At 39.6% G+C, this 22,836-nt stretch overlaps 1 protein-coding gene across 6 annotated transcripts in view; it reads left to right on the top strand.

Moving 5' to 3' along the window:
* The window catches only part of RNF144B (ring finger protein 144B), a 164,385-nt gene that overhangs the window by 28,845 nt on the left and 112,704 nt on the right, over positions 1–22,836 (top strand). For 3 of the 6 annotated variants that reach the window (XM_045199478.3, XM_071220967.1, XM_045199480.3), the window contains exon 2: positions 15,460–15,542. The exons of 1 other annotated variant lie outside the window; for it this stretch is intronic. The gene's annotated coding sequence lies outside the window, so the exon portion shown is untranslated. Of the gene's footprint in view, positions 1–13,750; positions 13,812–15,459; positions 15,543–22,836 lie in introns of all 6 variants that reach the window. 2 more of the 6 variants (XM_045199479.3, XM_045199476.3) reach the window with 1 other exon arrangement.

Genomic DNA, 22,836 nt, shown 5'->3' with positions numbered 1-22,836 from the left:
AGGTGTGTGGGCTTATGTACGTTCTAGGACCCTGTGGGCCTCTCCAATGAACTCTCCTATGAGGCTGGCGGGGGAGGGGGTGAGGCAGCAAATGTTACACCTCAATTCCCACAGGATTTTACAGCCAGAGGTTTTGAGGCTTTATTTCCCTGTGCTGGAACCCTGGGTTGTGCAGTCTGTTTCGCTCCCCAGTTGTTCCTCCCAGTTTATCTGCATGCAAATGTGGGACCGCCTGGTCCACCAGCTGCCATGTCACCCACCCAGTCCTCCAGCCACTGCCTTGCCACACATTCTCTCTGTCCCTCCTACCAGTCTGGATGAATGTTTCTTCTTTTACTCCTTGGTTTTCAGACTTCCATACAGTTCGATTTTGTGGTAGTTCTGGTTATTTGTTGTTTTTAAATTTGTTGTTGTCTTTCTTTTGGTTGTGTGAGGAAGCAAAGTGTATCTACCTATGCCTCCATCTTGGCCAGAAGTCTCTGGAATGTGTTATTTCTTTATTTGGCTTAGTAAGAGATACTATCTTGTATGCTATTGGCTTGTGAAGTTATTATAATTTCCACCATGAACCTCTGCTACATAAATTGATGGCAAAGACACACTCAGTTTTTGAGTATAACTTTTGCTGCCTCCCCCTTCCCCCCAAAAATGTAACAAATACAAACATTTTAAAAATGAACTCCAGGAAACCATTCTTATACTATATTGGCATTGTGCTGTGTTAACTTTTACTTAAAATAAGAAAACCAGTTTTAGATTGTACCTTCTGACAGTGGCATTTGCCACATGGCATTGGGTGTGCATCCACATGCAACCCTAGGTCAAATCATAAACTTGGAAAAGTTTGCATTTCTTTTGTTCGTCCTTCCTTCCTCTCTCCCTTCCTTCCTTCTTTTTTCTTTGCCTTTGAAATTTCTCTTTTGCCCAGAAGCCCTCACCTGCATTCCAATAAAACCCCAGTATTGGAATGAGTCCCTCCTTAACCTCAATAAAGAATCTGATCTTCAGCAGGAACATAAAACTAATACACAGGCATCATACAAAGGCATAATTGACCAATAATAATGAGCAGAAATAGGAAACCTCTCATGTTGATGCCCCTGGACTAGCTACATCTAACTATAGGGACATTTTTATAGTTTATGCCTGCTGTACTTGGAACCTGAAGGACTGTGTCCAAGCCTGGCTTGGCCACTGTCTCAGCTCTCTGTTTTTCTCAGCTCCATTTATATCTGTTACTTGAGGGCTGCAATGATTCATTCTATGAGATGGTTATAGAAGCAGCCAGTAAAACATGAAGCACTTTGTAAGTGGTCTTTAAAAAACTTGCTTTAAAATCATGCAAGGAATAGCCTCAGCAGTCTTGAGAAAGGATAACAAAGTAGGAGGGATCACAATACCTGTTAATAAACTATATTACAAGGCCACTGTCATCAAAACAGTCTGGTACTGGCATAAGAATAGACACATAGATCAATGGAACAGAATACAGAGCCCAGAAATAAAACCATGTCTCTGTGGTCAATTAATATTTGACAAAGGGGGCAGGAGCATGAAATGGAGTAAAAATATCCTCTTCAATACATGGTGTTGGGAGATCTGGACAGGTAGGTACATGCAAAAAAATGAAACTAGACCACAAACTTATACATTACACCAGAATAAACTCAAGATGGATAAAAGACAAATACAAGCCATTACATCATAAAAGTCCTAGAGGAAAACATAGTAAAATTTCAGATATCCCACGTAGCAATATTTTCACTAATATATCTCCTAGGGCAAGGGAAATAAAAGAAAGAATAAACAAATAGGACTACATCAAACTAAAAAGCTTTTGCACAGCTAAAGGAAACATCAAAATGAAAAGGAAACCAACTCTATGGGAAAACATTTGACAGTGACAAGGGTTTGATCTCCAAAATATATAAAGAATTCACACGACTGCACTCCAGGAAGACAAACAACTCAATTAAAAAATGGGCAAAAGACTTGAACAGACACTTCTCCAAGGAAGACCTACAGAGGGCCCAGAGGCATATGAAAAGATGCTCAGCATCACTAGCCATCAGAGAGATGCAAATTAAAACCACAATGAGGTACCCTCTCACACCAGTCAGAGTGGCCAACATAAACAAATCCACAAACAAATGTTGGAGAGGATGCAGAGAAAAGGGAACCCTAGCGCACTGTTGGTGGGAATGCAGACTGGTGCAGCCACTGTGGAAAACAGTATGGAATTTCATCAAAAAACTACAAATGGAACTGTCTTTTGATGAAGCAGTTCTGCTGCTGGGATTATACTCTTAAGAATCCTAAAACACCAATTCAAAAGAACCTACACACCCCAGTGTTCATAGCAGCACAATTTACAATAGCCAAGTGCTAGAGATAGCCTAAGTGGGCATCAGTAAAAGAGCGGATCAAAAACCTGTGGTACATTTACACAATGGAATACTACTATGCAGCAGAAAGAAAGAAGGAACTCCTACCTTTTATGACAACATGTATAGAACTGGAGACTATTATGCTAAGTGAAATAAACCAGGGGGCAAAAGACAGATACCATATGATCTCACCTATAAGAGGAAGCTATTGAACAAAACAAAACAAAAAATGAGCAAAATAGAACCAGAGGCATGGAAGCAAGGAACAGACTGACAGTGACCAGAGGGGAGGGGGAAGGGGGAGAAAGGGGGAAAGAAGGGGAAGAGTTTAGTAAAGGAACATGTATAAATGACCCATGGAGATATGGCTTGTGTGACTCAGTGGAGTGAGCGCTGACCTGTGAATTGAAAGATTGCTGGTTTGATTCCCCTTCAGGGCACATGCCTGGGTTGCAGGCCAGGGCCCCAGTTGGAGGTGTGCAAGAGGCAACTGATCGATGCTTCTCTCCCTTTCTCCCCTCATTCTCCTCTCTCTAAAAATTACTAAATAAAATATTAAAAAGAAAATAAATGAGCCACGGACATAGACAACAGGGTAGGGATTTACTGTGGGAATGGAAGTTGGGTGGGCGGGGCAGTGGAGAGCAACTGGGGAAAAATTGGAACAACTGTAATAGAACAACAATAAAATAAATTAAAAAAATAAAATCATGCAAAGAACTCTAAATGGGAAGTCAGGAATTCTAATCTTTTAGACATTTTAATCATGCCAGATGTGTTTTGTTTGTCATGAAAACCTGCAGGTTGAACCCTTTGTCTCTAAAGTCCTTTTGAACTGCAGGCATTTGACAATTCTATGAAATAAAATAATTTGCAAGGAAACATGGTGACACCTAGGACCAGGAACACACAATGTGTCATGAGTGTGAAGTAGGACATAAGTGGAGGAATAAAGGAGATGGTAGTTATGGGGATTGGGCTTAATTCCTCAGAGGGCTGCAGATAGAGCTGTACAAGAGCAGGTGGGGTCCATGTGGCAGGACCTCTGGAGAGTGGGACATTGGTTTGGAGGGGTTAATGGGTTTGGGGTGAAGGTTGCAGGGATGTCTGGGAGCAGAGTGAACAGCTAAAAACCTCTAATGACTTTCGTGGGGCAGTGTTGCCAGATGGTTAGGGTCTAAGGCTGCAGGGATGGGGGGTTGGCAAATGCAGAGGTGAAAGTGGCAGAAGTACTACTATTACTAAAACAAAACCCAGCTCATCTTAATCTACTTAATCACTTAATCTACTGGGCAGTGAGAATGATCATCTTGAAATGTAAATCATATGACCTCTTCCCGGCTTAAAGTTCTTCAAGGGCTTCCATTGTATTGAGATTAAAATACAAGTTCCTTATTTGGGCTTTGGAATTGGCACATGCTTATCTCTCTAATCACCCCCTTCCCTCCCTTCTTCCCACCTACATCCCATCCTGCCTCTTTCTGAATTCCAGCCCCAGGAGTCAGCTTGAAGTCACCAAGGTACCCTGCATCAGGGCCTTAGCACATGGTGTTTCCTCACCCTTTCCATAGGGTTGGCTTCGATTCTTTGGGAGCTTTGTTTAAGTATTTCTTCAGACAGGCTTTCTCTGACCACTCTATGTACAGTACTGTCTGTCCCTTGTTTAGGCCCTTTATTTGTTTCCATAACAGCTACCACAAGCTATAATTGTGCCTTAGCATGGTGTCTGACTAAAGACCTGTCAAATGATTAAATGAAGGAATGAGTTTATATTCTTTTTATTCTTTTCCCTCTTTTCTTTCTGTATTTTTCTCTTTTCCTCAATTTTTCAAATTCAAATAGTTTATATAGTTTTCTTTGATTATTAAAGTACTTATCCATATCAAAAAATTAAGTAATACATAAGTATGTAGGAAGGAAATGAAAAATCACTGAAATTCCATCATCCAGAGAAAACCAGAGCTAACATTTTGTTGTATGTACTTAAAAATCTTTTTCTTAATTTTATGTTTTATTTTCAAGATTTTATTGGGTTAAAAAATATTATTGTGCCCTGAGTAGCGTGGCTTTTTGAGTTGGGCATTGTCCCACAAAGCAAAAGGTCACTAGTTCGATTCCCAGTAAGGGCACATGCCTGGGTTGTGGGCCAGGTCCTTGATTGGGAATGTACAAGAGGCAACCGTTAGATGTGTCTCTTGCCCGTTGATGTTTCACTCCCTCTCATTCTCCCTCTTTTTCCCTCTCTCTGAAAATAAATAATAAAATATTTTAAAAATATATTATTGACTATGTTCCCTATGCTGTACTTTATATCCACTTAACTATCCTGTAACTACCAATTTGTACTTAATTCCTTTAGCTTTTGTACCCCGCTGCCCAAATGCCCTCCCCTCTGACAACTGTCAAAATGATCTCTGTATCTATGAGTTCATTTATTTTGTTTTTTAGATTTCACAGATAAGTAAAATAATCTGTCATTTTTTCCTGTCTGACAGTACCCTCTAGGTCCATCCATGTTGTTGCAGACGGCATGATTTAATTATCTTTTATGGCTGAGTCATATTCTATTGTATATATGCACCACTTCTGTATCCACAAAATCTTGTTCTTAATTTTAAAAAGCATCTGAGGTCAATATCCCTGCCCCCCCCCCCCAAATTTAACAAAGCCAGGGTATTTTCCTTTTAAAAGACCATCAATTAGTTGAATCTGCTCATCTTCCCCAGAAACCTCTTCCTCCCATTGACATTGGTGCTATTCTTCTCCACCTAGGAGTTAGTCCGATCCTGCTTTTTTCAGGCATAATCTGGTGTTTATCGTTGGTAAAAAAAAGTAACTGTTATTCTTGTCTTTCACTGCCAGCATTGCCGACTGGGCATTTAGATGCCTTTGATTGTGTATTTGTAGAAGCTAACAGCTGCATATGCTATTTCCAATACCCTTTAATATCCACCCAGGATGTGACCATGGAATGCTTGTCATTTTTTTTGGAGGGGGGGATAGATATAAAATTGGTGAGTAATATACAAAGATGAAAACTGGGTGAAACATTCTTCAACAGATTATAGGCTTGCCATCCACTGTCTAGAGAAAGCTACATTCCTTTAAGCGGCTCTCAGAATGCTCATCTGCCTGAACTTGGGTACCCTCAGATGGCCAGTGCTTTGGAGACTCAAGCAAAGCCAGTATGCTTTCAAAACAAACGATATGCATCGTTCAACTGGTGGAGATAATAGTCCATTTCTGGACAGACTGGGAACAATACAAGAGGACTCCAAACAAGTTTTCACCAGTCACATGAGAAGCTAATTTCACAAACATTATGTCCTGCCAATCTAAATTTAGAAGAGAGAGAAGGACTCACCACTTCCAACTTCCACCAAACCCTGCAGACAAGAGGTCTGAAAGGCTGACAGTGTAAAATCCTTACCATCTCTGCCAGCTGTGGTCACATGTCCATGACCTCCTAGCTGCAGCAGTCCTGGGAGCCAGCAGTGTCCCAGCCAGTGAATTCTCCTGGCTGGCTCACCACACTATGGTGGCTAAAAAATATATTAATACTAGCCCCCCCTTCTAAATTCTTTTTGCTGAGCTAATAATCTAATTAACAGAGACAGATTAATAAGGGAAAATCAAGTTTTAATATATGCACATGGGGAATTTGTAAAAGCATGAAAATTCCAAATACAGTGAGGCAGCCCTGAGTATATTAAGACATTTTTGGACAAAGAGAAAAGAGGGGCAGGGTGTTAGATTTCAGAAGTGAGACATGGCAGCAGGGCTATTGCACTATATATATATACATACAGTGCTGTTCTCCAACCGATATTTAAATCATCAAGCAACAGACAGAGAACCAAATAGAAACTGAAACTGGAAAAGTCTGTATTCAAGCTGCCAGTCACTACCAGAACCTATAAATACAGACAGGGATTGAATCTTTATGGGCGCTCTATTCAAATGGCTGGTGATCTGAGAAGATGGTGGTTTAGGTACCCTCAAAAACCATCTTAACATTTCATTTCAAGCTGACCTTTTTATAATGACAAGAAAGGGTGGGTAAGGGTTTTGGAAAAAGGTTAATTGGATAGAAGAGTAGGTAAGAAGTTTGGAATAAAGGTTAATTGGATTTTCCTAGTACTTTATCTGTTGATCAACAGTATGGTTCAGATACCATCTCCGTGGCTTGCAGGCACTTGGGGCACAAAGGTTGAATTAATTGCTTGTTGACCTCCTGGAGTCACATGGTCATGCATTCCAGTTCCTAGAATAACAGCTTTCCATATACATTAATAACTTAAGGCTATCAACTAAGGCTAAAATCTATAACTCTCTCGTTCCCCTATCAAAACTACAATTTTTCTCTTAAGAAAATTGGATCGATTAGGGGGCCATGGGCAAGTTCTTCCCTTCTTTGAAGCATTGACATGTACAGCTGAATTGTGTTTTTAGTTGTTTATATTCAGCTCCAGCTCAATCAATAAATCATTTGTTGGCACTGTGTTAGGATCTGATGAGGCTGAGAAATCCATGTTATATTTTAGTAGGGTCAATTTCATAGATTTTTCTCAAAATATTCTGCAACCCAAAGCCTAATAGAAGTTTAAATTACATCTTTATTTCTGTTATTTTCATATAATAATAATATTTGATGTTCTAGGAATTTTTTATTTGGGAAGGGATGTCTAAACTTAGAACTGTTTTTACTTGGCTATTATTACTTAAACCTTCACTGCTAGATTTGGACTATTTGTTTTGATATGGGAAGGGGGCAGGCAGCATGTTATTTGAATAATTACTTTATGTAAGAACATATTAATATATTTATACTGTCAGTGCCCTGCCCATTGGCTTCACACTCCCAACTTTGATTATATGGAAATTCTGTGGAATGAATAGCAACCCCCAGTACTCAGTCAGTGGCTGGTGGAACTTAGGGTGTAATTACTCCAGCTCCATCCCTCTGTGGGTGGGGTGATTGTGTGGCCTGTGGCGTTAAGTTCTGGTCATGCCATGCCAACCCAGCCTTTATTAGCTGTCTTCCCCTGCCTGCTGCTCCTATACCAGCAATGCCTGAACCTTCCTAGTAAACTGTTTGCAATCAAATCTTTGTCTAACATCAAACCATATCCCTTTGGGGAGTACCTAATTTAAAACAAACCTCTTGCCTTCAAGCAACATTTTAATCTATTATTGTTGGTAGTTAAAAAACATCATTGGTTTTTATTAGTTTAATCCCCTTAATAGGAACAGCAATCCTCTCCTTATTCACAGGGGATTTGTTCTAAGACTCCCAACAGATGCCTGAAACCACAAATAGTACCAAACTCTCTATATGCTATGTTTTTCTTATACATACATACCTATGATAAAGTTTATAAGTTGGGCACAGGAAGAGATTAAAAACAACTAATAATAAAATAAAACAGCCCTGACTGATGTGGCTCAGTGGGTTGGGCATTGTCCTGTAAGGTGAAAAGTTGTTGGTTTGATTCCTGGTCAGGGCATATACCTGGGCTGCAGGCCAGGTCCCCAGTTGGGCGGGGGTTTGTGAGAGGCAACCAATCAACGTATCTCTCACACACTGATGTTTCTCTCCCCCTTTCTCCTTCCCTTTCACTCTCCCAAAAAATAAATAAAATCTTTTAAAAAATAAAACAATTATATTGTAATAAGTTATGTGAGTGAAGTCTCTGTCTCTCAAAATATCTTACAGTACTGTGCTTATCCTTCTTGTGATGAGAGATGATAAAATGCCTGTGTGATGAGATGGAGTGAGGTGACTGACACAGGCATTGTGAGGTAGTGTCAGCCTGCTCCTGACCTGATGATACCTCAGCAGGAGGGTCATTGCGTTTAGTAATCCTGGATCATTGAGCACAGTGGTGTTGATGACTAACTGTCAGGAGTGAACAGTGTCCATGGTTGGGGAAATTTAGTATTTTTTGGACTGCGGTTGACTTTGGATAACTGAAACCAAGGAAAGCAAAACTTCAGCTAAAGGAGAACTACTGTACTTTATACAGGCATACATACCTCATTTTGTTGTGCTTATGATGTTGGGTTTTTTACAAGTTGAAGGTAAGACCCGGTACCGGCAAAAAGATTGCAGCTTGCTTTGTTGTCATACTTGCTTTATCGAGGTGGTCTGGAACTGAATCTGCAATATCTTGGAGGCATGCCTGTAGATTTTCATTCTGTGGTAGAACATATTGTTAATTGTCTACTAAATGATGTCCTTGTTATTTTTTTAAAGGGAAAGTTTTCTACATTGAAAACATAATTGAAACAATTAGAGTATAATAAAAGCATCAGAAAAATAAGTATCTAGGTTAAACATGATCATATTTTAAGAGTTTTCAGTCTCAATAGTGACATTTGAAGACAGTAGAATATGCCCTGACTGGTGTGGCTCAGTGGGTTGGATCATTGTCTCATAAACCAAAGGGTTGCAGGTTTGATCCCTAATCAGGGCACGTGCCTAGGTTGTCAGTTCATTCCCCAGTTGGGGTGCATGCGAGAGGCAGCTGATCGATGTTTCTCTCCCTCTCTATCTTTCTCCCTTCCCCTGTCTCTAAAATCAATGAGTATGTCCTTGGGTGAGGATTAAAGAAAAAGACAGCAAAAGAAGACCAAGTGCTAAGTTTGGTGGCTAAACTTGTAATTACACTTTTATTATTGCTTTTCATACCGTCATCTATATTGTACGATAGCCAGGGCCTTATAAAGAACTTGTAGTTTTGGTGAAGGTGAGGTCGGAGGTCAAATACAGTCACGTGCCACTTAACAACGGGGATACATTCTAAAAAAGTGCATTGTTAGGCGATTTCATTATCACTTGAACGTGATAGAATGCTCTTACACAAACCTAGATGGTATAGCCCACTACACACGCAGGCTGTGTGATACAGCCTACTGTGCCCAGGCCACAAATCTGTGCATGCTACTGTACTGCGTTCTGTAGGCAGTTGTAACAGTGAAAAGTATTTGTGTATCTAACATAGAAAAGTACACTAAAAATATGGTATGCAAAGTCAAAACGGCACACCTGCATAGGGCATCTCCCACGCATGATGTCAGCAGGCCTGGAAGTTGCTCTGGGCGAGTCAGTGGGATAGCAGCGAGCGAGCGTGAGGGCCTCGGACACTACTGCGCCCTGCCGCAGACTTTATGCACACTGTACACGTGGGTTACACTAGATTTGTGTAAGGAATATTTTTCTTCAATAATAAAGGAACTTTAGCTTACTATAACTTTTTTACTTTTGAAGTTTTTTCCTTAAAAAAATTTTGACTTGTGATAATAGCATAAAACACAAACACATTTTACAGCGGCACAAAAATATTTTCTTTATATCTTTATTCTATAAGCTTTCATTTGTTTTTTAAATTACATTAAAAAATTTTTATTGTTAAATAGCCAAGGCACAAACACACGTATTAGCCTGGGGCTAACAGGGTGAGGATGGCCAGTGTCACTGTCTTCTGCCTCCGTGTCCTGTCCCACTGGAAGGTCTTCACACAGGGAGCTGTCACCTCCTGTGACGACAATGCCTTCTTCTGGAACGCCTCCTGAAAGACCTGCCTGTGGCTCTTCTTGAGAAGGTGTCACTCCTTTCAGACATGTGTCTATGGTGGTTTGCTTGGTTTGTTTCCTTTTTTTGTTATAAATTTATTTGTAAACAGGTAATGCTATGATGTTACACAGTTATAATGTCACTAGGTGACAGGAATTTTTTTAGCTCAATGTAGTCATATGGGACCACCATTGTGTATTCAATCTGTTGTTGACTCCAAGTCATTGTGGCACATTACTGTACCATTTAATTCACATTAATGTGAGAACTCTCTATTATGGATCACCCTGGTGTATAGGATCCACCGAATGAAAAATAAAAGATCTTGCAGAACTAGATTGCACAGGCCAACGTTAACCCTGACTCGAAAGACATGGGTTAAGTGTGACTCTCCTAGGTTCTTTATTTTTTAAATCATTTTTTATTTTTCAATGATAGTTGACATACAATATTATATTAGTTTCTGGTGTACATTCCAGTGGTTAGACATTGTATAACTTACTAAGTGGTCATCCCGATAAATCTCATACCCGTCTGACACCATATATAGTTATTAGAATATTATTGACTATCTTCCCAGTGCTGTACTTCACATCCCCATGACTGTTCTGTAACTACAATTTGTACTCCTTACTCCTTTCACCTTTCACTCATCCCCCCAGCCCCCTCCCATCTGGCAACCATCACAATATTCTCTGGATCTATGAGTCTGTTTCTGTTCTTGTTTATTTATTTTGTTTTTTAGATTCAGTTGCTGATAGGTATGTATTTATTGCTATTTTATTGTTCGTATTTTTTATTTTCTTCTTCTCCTTCCTGTAACATTTTATGTAATACTGGTTTGATGAGATGAACTCCTTTAGCTTTTTCTTCTCTGGGAAGCACTTTATCTGCCCTTTGATTCTAAATGATAGCTTTGCTGGGTGGAGTAATGTTGGTTGTATGTCCTTGCTTGTCTTTACTTTGAATATTTCTTGCCAATTCCTTCCGGCCTGTAAACTTTCTATTGAGAAGTCAGTTGACAGTGTTGTGGGGACTCCCATATAGGTAACCAGCTGCTTTTCTTGCTGCTTTTAAGATTCTCTCTTTGTCCTTAACCTTTGGCATTTTAATTATGATGTGCCTTGGTGTAGGCTTCTCCCATACCTGGTGAAGGAAATAGACATAAAAGTTCAGGAAGCACAGAGAGAGTCCCAAGGAAAATCAACGCAAAGAGGTCCACTCCTAGGTTCTTTTGAGGGCAGGTATTTGCTTGGGTTTGCAGCTGTAGTCTGGCCCCCTACATGTGCCAGCTATCCGTGGCCAAGTGGGTGATAGGGTCAGATGACATGATGCAGCCAAATTTGTGGTCGTTAGCTAGAAGCACATTCTGTCTGCGGTGGGTCAGCAGTGTGTCCTGTAATGCGGGGAGACAGGCAGCAGAACCTGGTGACTGGATGCAGATCCCCACTCTGCCCGTACTGTCACCAGATAAAATGAAGATAAGAATTCCTACCTTTCAGGGTATTTGTCAAGATTAAATTGATAGAGCAGTTTGAGCACAGTGCCTGATAGTGAACTCTTGGTAAATGGTAGCTGTTTGTCCAAACCACTTACAGTTTCAAAAACAAAAGAAGGTACTGAAATGATACATATTATATAATTGAAAATTTTATGTATTTGGTGAAAAATTAGGTTTATTATATGGATAGTTCTATAGGATATTTGTATTTAAACATTTTTGAAATAATAGTTTTTTAAAAATTCATGTACATTAAAGCAAAATAAAAAATGAAACTTTTATCTTGTTTGAATATTAAAAAATAAGTATAATTATTTTTGTTAAGTATTTACATAATCAGCTTTTTAGTCATATCTAGCTCTACTACTACATCACTGGAATTTTTATGCAGAATGCCTTTTTTCTAATGTGGACATTATTTTTAATTTTTCATGATGTCTACAATTGTTTTAGAAGTTGTACTCTGTTAATAAAGTCAAAATTGACACCCTAAATTAACTCTTTTCTGTAAACCATAATATTTTTACTTGAGAAATGTAATTTCTCTACAAGAACTGAGTGAAAACTGAGGGAATTCTGCTAAATAGGGAATATTTTCCATTATAATACTTTTTGTATTAAAATGTGTAAGTAATCAGCTAAAATATTCTTCTTGATACTGGGGTTTTTTTTTTTTTTCTTTTGCCTCCATTCAGAGTATCTTTCCTTGACAAACATTTCTAGAGGACAAAATTCATCAGATAAATTATCTCCAGATGTGATTCTTTTGATGTTTCCCCAACTGGGATGCTACAAAATCAAAAGTGCTCTAATGTTTCTCTCCACAAGTGGATATATTCCAAACAGCACTTATGGAATTTCAGTATTAAATCTTGGGCGAGACTTGAGTGTTCATTACTTAATTTATAATGTTATAGTTGTCAGTCTTTGTTATAGTTGGGGTGTTTCAGGTCTCTCTTTTTGCAAGTTTCGTTTTTCAATAATTGTAATTCTCCAAAAGCTTCAAAAGCTGAAGATTTCTGGTGCTCCTTGAATTTTTGATCAAATTTTCTAACTGCTATTGAACAAAGGCATCCCAAATCTAGAGGACTCATTTACAAAAAGTTCAGTACCACTGATAGGACACATTGATTTACTAAGTAGTTCCAATTAATGATGGGCAGCGAAGAGAGCAGTCTAGTGTGGCCATACTGAAGTGTGTGTGTGTGTTTAATTTTTAATTTTTATTGTTTTAAAACTCAACATCAGCTTCTGTACAAAAATTGTGTAGCTTAATATTTGGCATATTGAAAATTTTTAAATTTGGGGTGCCAATCAGCTTCTCTTTCAATTGTTATATAATATAACTTCTTTGAGTGAAATTATGACTTACATTTACACTTTAACCAATTCCAATTACATTTCTGCTTCATCTTAATTTTAATGGTAGACATCTTAGCCCTGGGTGGGTGGCTCAATTGGTTGGAGCATTGTCACATACACCAGAGGGTTTCAGGTTCAATTCTGGGTCAAGGCACATACCTAGGTTGTGAATTTGATCCCGGGTTGGGGCATGTGCAGGAGGCAACCAACTGATGTCTTTCTCTCCCATCGATGATTCTCTCTCTCTGTCTCTCTAAAATCATAAAAACATATCCTCAGGTGAGGATTAATAAATAAATAAATACATTAAATTAGATGTCTTAAATTAGTAAAATATTGTGTTTTTCCCTGTAGATACAGTGTCCCACCAAAATTATACAGTGCTATCACAAATCCTTTTAAATTAAATTTCCAGGAAGATTCACAATAATGTCAGATATATCATCTTAAACAGACTAAATTTCTGGAAACATTGCTTGGGTTTCATGAATTAGTTAAAAAAATCAATTTTTGGAATTGATGTTTCTAGGTGAAGCTTTGATAACACTGTCATAAAATTAGCAACAGTGAACTGTTTATAAAAATCCTTCTGTGTTCACTACCATACACATGATAGCAACCCCTTGGTTCTCAGGCTGTCAATCCACTGAGCCACTATAGCCAGGACAGCACTTAATATTTTAATAAATATAAACTCCCATTTTTGAGCTCATTGTTATTGAGCTTATTGCAAAAAATAAAGCATCACCAAATAATAACATAGTCATTATAGGTACACTAGTACATCATGCAAAAAGTGACCAAGTTATTATGTTAAGAGTGTCTAGATTGGTCTGTATATGCTTTTAAGGCAATAATCTTGGCCTCTTTTCCATGAAAATATTTTGAATACCGTAACCCATAATTTCCCACCTCTCCCACCAGCTGTGCCTTTGCGGTCCCATTCATCCTGCAGGCCTGAGTGTGGGCATGGCACGCTGAGCTGGTAAGTCCCAGGGCATAGGGCAACAGCATGTTGTCTCACCACCACCAGAGGCTGGAGGGGTTCGCTGTCCCTGGCAGGTCCGATTGGGGTGCATTTTCTTCTGTCAGCAAATGCCCTGCTGTCCTGAAAAGGAAGTGGTGGTTCCATTGTTTTTGGAGAGGACTGGGGAAAGTAGAAATGGGTCATTGCTGGTTATCGTTTGTTAGAGAGATATCTCTGTTTGCTTCTTGTCTTAGCTCAGAGTGTCGTAACCAAATATAGACTGGGAGGCTTAAATAACAGACATTTCTCACAGTTCTGGAGTCTGGAAGTTCAAGATCAAGGTGCTGGCAGATTCTGTGTCTCGTGAGAGCATACTTCCTGGTTCGCAGATGGCTGTCTTGTTATATTCCCATATGGCCTTTCCTTGATGTGCATGTGTGTGTCTGCGTTTTTGGGATCAGCGGCTCCGGTTCATTCCTCTTACGAGGCCACTAATCCTGTTGTGAGCACTCCATCTTCATGACCTCATCTAAGCCTAGTTGCCTCCCCAAAGTCCCACCTCCAGATACCACCTCACTGGGAATTAAGGCTTTAACACATAAGTTTTGACGGGGACACAAACATTCAGCCCATAGCACTGCTCATGTGCTACTTGTAGTGTTGGATGAGACTGTTGGGGGAGCTTGGAAATACAAAGTGGAGGGCTACTCAACCAGTCCCAGCATCTTTTAATGAGACTCTTAATAGTAATTATTAATTAAAGTGAAAATATCAAGGCAAATATTAAACCAAATAGGATGGCAGGACAATAGGCCCAAACCTGGACTGTGTGGGGCAGAAAGGGACCCTAGCCATTATTAGAAAAATGGTACTTTATCTGAAAAGAAGTTTTTACATAGGAACACTAGAGGGCGCTTTAGACTGTAAGAATTTTGCTTTAATTTACACAAGATAACGCATTCAGTACAAAATTGATGTTAACAAGTTTCAAAAGTGAATAGTTTATAAATGTTTAAAGTAATCATAAAATAGTAAATGGTTTATTTATTTAGGTAAATACATATTAGGTGATTTTGATATTCTAAGAATGTGAAAAAATTCAATACAAATATTTTGGAGTGTTTCCACCCTTACCCCATGCTAAAGGTTATGATGATTCTATTTTTGTTTTACTTCAAAATTTTTAAAAAAGTCTTCAGGAGTGCCTTAAGGTTAAAAATTGGGTTGCAGTTTGCCCTCACTAACTGAGATTTTGTTTCTTCTTGGGGGAAATGGCGGGGAGGAAGTGCTCTAGAGCCAATTGAAACTACAGCATTGTTCTTCTTTCGAGAGGAACCTGATGACATTATTTTACATACACATGGCACCCACTGTTCTTATCGTAAGTGTTGACAAGTAAGAGTGGGTTATTTAGGCAAGTGCTCCAGTCTTTAGGGAAACGTGAACAGTGGAAGGAAATGTTTGACCTGGCATCTGATCTAGGGCCTGTGGTTTTGTCCCCACCTCTGTGACTTCGGGCAAGTTTTACAATCATTCTGGGTATGTTTTTTAATAAAATAATGGGGTTGAACTAAATGACTGCTAAGTCTTTTTTTAAGTCTGAAATTCTCTAATCTTGAGTCTTATACTTAACTTTGATTAGTCTTCCATTTATATTTACATATAGGTGTCATGTCTAGAAATTACCTCCAACTCACACTGTGAAGTCTGGGACACTGTATATCACCTGGATCAGGAGAGAGTGGGGAGGTAGGTGATTCCTGTCAAGTTCTTTATAGTGGCTTGTTCTGCATCAGAAATAAGTAGCTTTTGTCCACTGCCAGAAACTACTCATATAGGTACTGCTGCCCAACCGCAGACTTGCTTTGAAGCAAAAATGATGGTCAGATGTTTATATTTCATTCACTTTCTGGCGAGTATTTACACTAGAATAAAAGTGAGAGGCCAAAAATCACTTGAGATTTTAAATCCAGTCTAATTGGTCTGTTTTTGATGTTAGGAAAACAAATGAGGTAAACATTTCTCAGATAGCTACGAGCCCCATTTGTTCTCATATAATTGGGGCCAGACTCGTTAGTGATCTGCTGTTTGATTTAATAGTGTTGCTGCACAGCTGTTTAACTCCTGAAGAATGCTCTGACATTTTCAACTGAGTTTTCCTTATAAAACAAATATATTGTTGAATAATGTATGCTTTACATGGAAAAATAAAATGTCAGCAACATTCACCTCTGTTGGAAGGAAAATAATTTGGTGGGTGGAATTGTACAACTCCTGTCTATATATACACAAAAAAGTGATTCTTGGTGTGTTTCTAAATTTGTCAGATTTTTAGTAACCATTTACACGTCTTTAGGTGAACATATGTCTGTGTGAGTATGTGCCTGTGTGCATGTATTTTCATGTCTTGCGTCTGCAGGTGTATCTCTATGTGTATACTTCAAGTGTAAATTCATTACAGTTAGTAACTCTTGGATGATAACTTGTTTTACATCTTGAAAGTTTCTCTACACTTCATAGTTCCCCATCTGTGATGGTGAAATCAAAATTAAGCAGATCCCAAAGGGAACTTGCATATTTGATAATTTCTTCATGACTCATAATATCTAAACTGAGTTGGGAGCAGCAAGCAGAGCAGAGGAGAAAAGGACACAGAGTCTCAACGAAAAAGGAAAGTAAGGCAGGGGTCTGATGGGTCTCAGTCCAGGGAACTTGGGCAGACGGGTGCACAACTAGTCAAGTCTGCAAGAGGACCACAAGTGGAAGCGTCAGGAGGCCAGTGTCAGGGAGATTCAACCCATCTATTATTCATCAATCCGGTACTGAGTGCCTAGTTTGTGCCAGGTGCTACAATTGGTGAAATGAATGCGGAAGTTTCTTCCCTTGAGCATTTGAAGGACTAGCAGGCAAAACAGACATAGACAAAGACCACGATAAAATCATAAATGCTAAGAGGAGAGCCATGGGAGCCTCAGGAGTTCAGGCTAGTGGCCGGCAGAAGACCTCACTTTGGCTGCAATGACCAATATCTTTCAAGGGGAGACAAGGGTTCCCCTGGTGGACAGCATTCCTATGTGTGAACGGAGGGAGTGTGGACCCCCATCCTGTGCAGCGTGGTCGAGAGGAGGGTCATGCTGGGGAGTGGCAGGAGTGCCTGTCAGACATGGACCTCTCGGTTCTTTTAAGGCTTTAGGAGGTCTTTGATGGACAGGCTGGCTTGAATTCAGGATAGTGAATTCTGGTTTTGTTGCTGTTCCTTAGATAACCTTCACTTATTTAAGGAGTACAATGATTTCCTCAGTCGTTTAGCTAAAAATTAACTTTATTATTTTTCATTAAAAGTATGTCAGAAACAACATGGAGGGAAGAGAGAGAGCACATGGATATCAATATTTCCACTATTGTTTTTAATGACATAGTTTTCAAGATTTATCAGTCAAGACCCCCTTAGTTGCAAGTGACTGAAACTCCACTCCAACTAGCCTATGCAAAAAAGGGAATTTGTGGGTTCATATAATCGGGAAGTCTAGGGGGTGGAGACAGGAATAGCTGGACCAGGGTTTCAAATGCTGCCCCTTATCTCTCTTCTCTTCTGCTTACAGTTTTGGATTATACAGTTTTTAAAAAGAGTATCTTTCTTGAGAATTCTAATGAGGCAGAGAACTTCAGTTGGATGAGCATGAACTAAAAAACTGGGAAAAAAACACTTGTAGAATTATAAAATAAAAAATAAAGTCATCCTCTTGGCACCCCATTGCTTGACTTCTATGGGACAAGAGTGTCAAACATTGAGAATAAAAAAATGTCACCCATCAGCCGCGAGCAATGAAGATTGAGGGTGGTAGACTGACTCAGATAACGTGTATGTTAGGTATTTTTCCTAAACCTTTTATGTGTAGCACATTAATGTTCATCCAATTCTGTGAGATAGCCATGAGTATTATCTCCACTTGATGGATGAGGAAACTGAGGCACGAGGAGTTGAGGAGACTACCCAGGGTCATGCACCAGTGCATAGAAATTTGTCTTCAGTCATGCGCTCTTAACCATTATGCTGTACAACACAGTTGCATGCTTAATAGTTAGTGAATAATATCTAATGAATGAGTAACTATTATGTTACAAAGATACTAAGCACATGATAAAGCAGGAAAGAGGGAAAATGCAGTATTTCTTCCCCCACCCCCAGAAGTTAGCTCAATAATTTGATGCATCCACCCAGCTCCCAAGAAACTGGTGGAGTCTACTCAAGGTGGGGAATGGATTTAACTGGGTCACGGTCAAGGCTTACTTGAAAATAGTGAATATGGATTCAAGGCCACCACTAATCAACCCTGGGGATTTTGCCTCTGGGATAGCATAGAAGAGCAAGGGGAACAAGAATGGGGTCCACTTCCTGAGAGAATAGGTAAAATGCAAGGTAGAAGGAGATAATGCTTAAACACCCTCCACAGCTCTGCTCTGTAAACTAAATACCAGGAACAGCGGAGCCCCTCTGTCTGTCTGCTCTGGGAGCCAGAGCTCCTTGGGTGGAACCCTAACCAGGCAAGATAGACACTGAGGTGCTGGGGCTAAAGCTGGTTTCAGTGAGGGATGTATGAGGTGTCTCCCTTGGCTAATTCTTTTCTGTCTTTTTTTTTTAAAAAGATTTTATTTATTTATTTTTAGAGAGAGGGGAAGGGAGGGAGAAAGAGGAAGAGAAACATCGATCAGTTGCTTCCTGCATGTGTCCTGACTGGGGACCAAACTTGCAACCCAGGCATGTGCCCTGGCTGGGAATTGAACTGGCAACCTTACGCTTTGCAGGATGATACCCAACCAACTGAGCCACCCCGGCCAGGGCCTTTTTTTGTGGTCGTTGTTGGAAGTTTTTAAATTGTGGTTAAATATGCATAACATAAAACTGATGGGTTTTCAGTGTATTTGTACATCGGTATACATTGACAAGGCCTATACGGGTATACCTCGTTTTGTTGCATTTCTGTTTATTTTGCATCACAGATGTTGCATTTTTTACAAATTGAAGGCAAGACCCTCCATCAGCAAAAAGATTATGAATTGCATTATTGCGGTGGTCTGGAACCCAAGCTGCAGTATCTCCGAGGTGTCCTGTTTTATAGAACTTTTTTATCATTTCAAATAGAAACTCCCCATTTCCCCCACCCCCCTGCCCCTGGTAACCTCTATTCTAGTTTCCGTCTCAGTGAATTTGCTTATTCTAGGTAATTCATGTAAGTGGAATCATACAGTATTTGTCCTTTCATAACTGGCTTCTTTCGTTGAACACAATGTGCTCAAGGTTCATCCATGTCATAGCACGTGTTAGAATCCATTTCTTTGTTAAAATTAGAAGCCTGGAGAGGCAACGGCGTGAGGTGGTCTGGGCTCCCCCCGTGGGTGGCAGTGGGAGTGAGCAGAGCAGGGGTGCAGTCCTCCTGCCCATCAACAATTCCGAGTCGTCGCCTGGTGGCTTCCTTGCCATTGCCAAAGCTAGCGGGGGCTGCAATTGATGGGGCAACAGCAAAACAAATTTCTCACCCCAAACCTGTCCCCAGGTTCCTTGTCTATATTACCTAAAATACAGGGACTAGGAGTTTGACTTAACAGTGAGAGAGAGTGCAGAGTTGAGGTGGGAAGAAGGCCTGTGAAGTATTCACAATTGACTGTGACTTCCTGTCATCAGATCGTTCTCCGTTCTCAGCACTCCAGCTGAACTAAGCAAATAGGAATTACAGAGTTGGAGTGCAGAGTAGGGTAAGGCCGAAGCTTTGGAGCATATGTACGGCATCTGATGCGGGTATCTCCTAAGCTCCAAGTACCTGGGGAGACGGAGGGAGTCAAGAGGAACCTGGAATCCAGAGAAGGGCAGAGGAGCCATTCTGGCTCTTGCCAGTCTTAACAGGGACCTTTGTGGCCCACCCAGCAGCTGTCATTTAAAACGTCTATGGACCCCAGGCCACCTGGAATCTTGAAAGGGAATGGGGAGAGCTGTCTTTTGCAGCCTCCTTTCCCCCCTCCTTTGCAGATTTTCTGGAGATGGAGCCATGAAGAAGTTTCCAATGCTGACGCTGGGTCAAGTAGTGCAACACAGAAGTTCTTTGAGGAGAGTTTATGTTCTTTTCAGCTGTACTCACGCGTTCACTTCCAGCTCTAGGATCTTATAGCCGTGGCTCTTAAAGACCTCCACCCAGGTTTACATACTTGGACACTCTCACAGGAGGAGGGGCCTCCTTTCATCTCAGTGTTGTTCTTTCTTAGCCTAACATTGGATAGGCTGGAGAAAAGGTAGCCAGGATTGACCGACTGAAGTGTGCCGGAGTCCGCAGACAGGAAGGAGGTTTCTAGGTCTGTGCTGTTGACCTAATTCTGTATTATGTTTTCAGTGTTGCTGACCTAATTCTGGATTATGTTTTCATTGAAAGAGTTGATTATTTTTATATCATTTCCTGGTAAGTGAATTACCTTCACTACTTTCAGTGTTTCCACGTCCCATTTTCTCGTTCCTTACCACATTTTATATGCACTTGAAAATTCCTTGTTTAAGCTCTTTCTCCTTTAAAGCCAGTGGGAACAATTTTGCTTATTATTTGAATAGCAGCACTGCTGCTGCTATAATAAAGGCCCTGGTTTTGCACATAATTTGTAGAAGGAGTAAGTTAAAATTTATTGTCACATCTTTAAAGGGGCTTCTTCATGTTGTACTTCAATGTTTCCTGTACCAATTTAATATTTTTTTAAGATTGAAAATTTATTTGCCAGAAATTTTTTGAATTTAATAAAAATGGCAACAACCGCTACAGGCCGTTATTTCCAAATATTTTCACTGAGGACCAAGTAGAACAGTGTCTGAACTTTTCACCAAGAACCTCTTTATTATTGAAAGATGCCTAAAACTTAAATCAGTTTATTTAGGGTTTTAATGAAGAAATCTAAAGCTGCCCATCAGAGCTTCTAATTAGCATGAGATGACCGGATTAACAACCTTTAAGTCAATTAATGTAGAAAAGACAGTTTTTAAAAGCTTTGTGTAACTTACACCTTTCCATTGAGGGGGTTCAGTGGTTTCAAGCAGTGTATCATATATGCACAAACAAAAATGGGTAATAAGTACTATGTATAAAGCAGGGGTGTCAAACTCATTTTCACTGGGGGCCACATCAGCCTGAGGTTGCCTTCAAAGGGCCGAAATAATTTTAGGACTGGATAAATGTAACTACTCCTTAACAGTTACGGAGTTGAAACTACATTTGGCCCTTTGAAGGCAACCGTGAGGCTGATGTGGCCCCCCCACCCCCTGTGAAAATGAGTTTGCCACCCCTGGTGTAAAAGATCAGTAATGCACCATCCCCTGCATATTCAGAGGAAGACAATGCCTAATTCCCTAATCTTTTTGCTTTAATCACCTTCCTTGAGTGATTCATATGTGTCACTAGATCTGGCTTACTTTCCCTCTCTCTGACATCTGTTAAACAAGTTATTTAGTTGTGTTTTGGTTCCAATGAAAACATTTACACAAATCAATTCTTAAAATACACGTTCTCACCGTATTTTGATGCTCCTGTTATCCGTATTGGGTTGGACACTGGAGAGACATTCTAAGTTAATGTTCACACTACGGCAGCATGCCTTTCTCTTTCCTAGAACTCGTTCTGTTGGGCCCTGTGATGGGCTGGTGTGGCATCATAAAAAGGCTCTTGACTTGTGTAAATTTGATTTTTGTATCTCTTCCCTGATATTCAGTACATTTTGAGATTCTCTTCAGTTCTAAAAATTAAATGGGAATTAAATGGGAATTAATTGGGGATTTGATTCAGCATGCTTTTAAAAATGGATAATAACCAGGTATCATTGCTTAAACGTTATTTTAATAATCAGGACATGCCAATAGGTATGAGTCCGAAGGCAGTATTCATCCCTCACTGTTACCTGTGTTACAGGTGTTACTGATCTAGTCAGTGATGGGCTGCATATACTACCGTGGTTTCATAAGATTATAAAGAAGCTATAAATTCTTATTGGCTAGTGATGTCATCTACATCTACTTGATAATGATAATAAATGACTGTGTTACTGGCTTATGTGTTTACTATACTGTGCTTTTTATCATTATTTTATAGTGCATTCTTTGTACTTGTAAAAAAAGTTTGCTGTAAAAGAGTACATTGTGTTGTGTCAGCAGCAATGTTTACTGAGTCTCTTGCGAGCATCATTTTCTCTTGTGCTTGATTTAATATCATGTTGTTTTGTAGGTAACATACTGTAGGGTCTTGTAGCCTAGGACAACAGCGTGGGCGCGCAGTAAGCTGCACTGTGTAGGTTTGTGTAAATATACTCTGTGATGTTCACACAACAGTGAAATCACCTACCAATGCATTTCTAGGGATATATCCCTGTTAAATGGTGCCTGACTGTTTATATGTTTGAAACCTATGCTGAATGTAAATAAATACATTTAGTAACTTTTTAAGGAGTAATTCCTCCTCCTCCATAAAAGGATACACTTATTTTACAAGAAGTAAAATTCCTATTTTGTAAGAAATATCACTTCAAATTTATTTAACATCAAGAGGCTTTACACATTAACTATGCAATATAACATTTATGTTTTCTTTTTCTGTTGCTGAAGAGGAAGATGAAATCAGGGAGAAAGCAAGTGAAAAGGTTTTAGGTCTCCGTCCTTGAGTCTGACTGTGTTCCTTACTATGATGTATTGTCTGTATAGATTGCTGTAATTATATGGTTCATCTTTTCAGCAGCCTCAACTAATTCAGTTTAAAATTGGATTAAAACAAAACAAAACTTTCTTTTTCTTGTGTGTCCAAACCCATCATTTAGAGTGTTCTGAACTTTTAAAAGAATGCTTAGCTAGTTCTTTTTCCAACCACAATTTGATTTAATTTCCTTAAAAAGCCAGAAAATTGTGCCACATTCAAAGATCCGAGATTGAGTTGTTTAGGAGCTGTTTCGGATGATGTGGGGAATTCAGCAGACCACCGTGCACTGTTTTCTTTTACAAGCACAGCTGATCCTTGAGCAACATGGG

Source organism: Desmodus rotundus, chromosome 3 (assembly GCF_022682495.2).
Source record: "Desmodus rotundus isolate HL8 chromosome 3, HLdesRot8A.1, whole genome shotgun sequence".
Lineage (NCBI taxonomy): Eukaryota > Metazoa > Chordata > Mammalia > Chiroptera > Phyllostomidae > Desmodus > Desmodus rotundus.
This window is presented reverse-complemented; position numbering and strand designations above follow the sequence as displayed.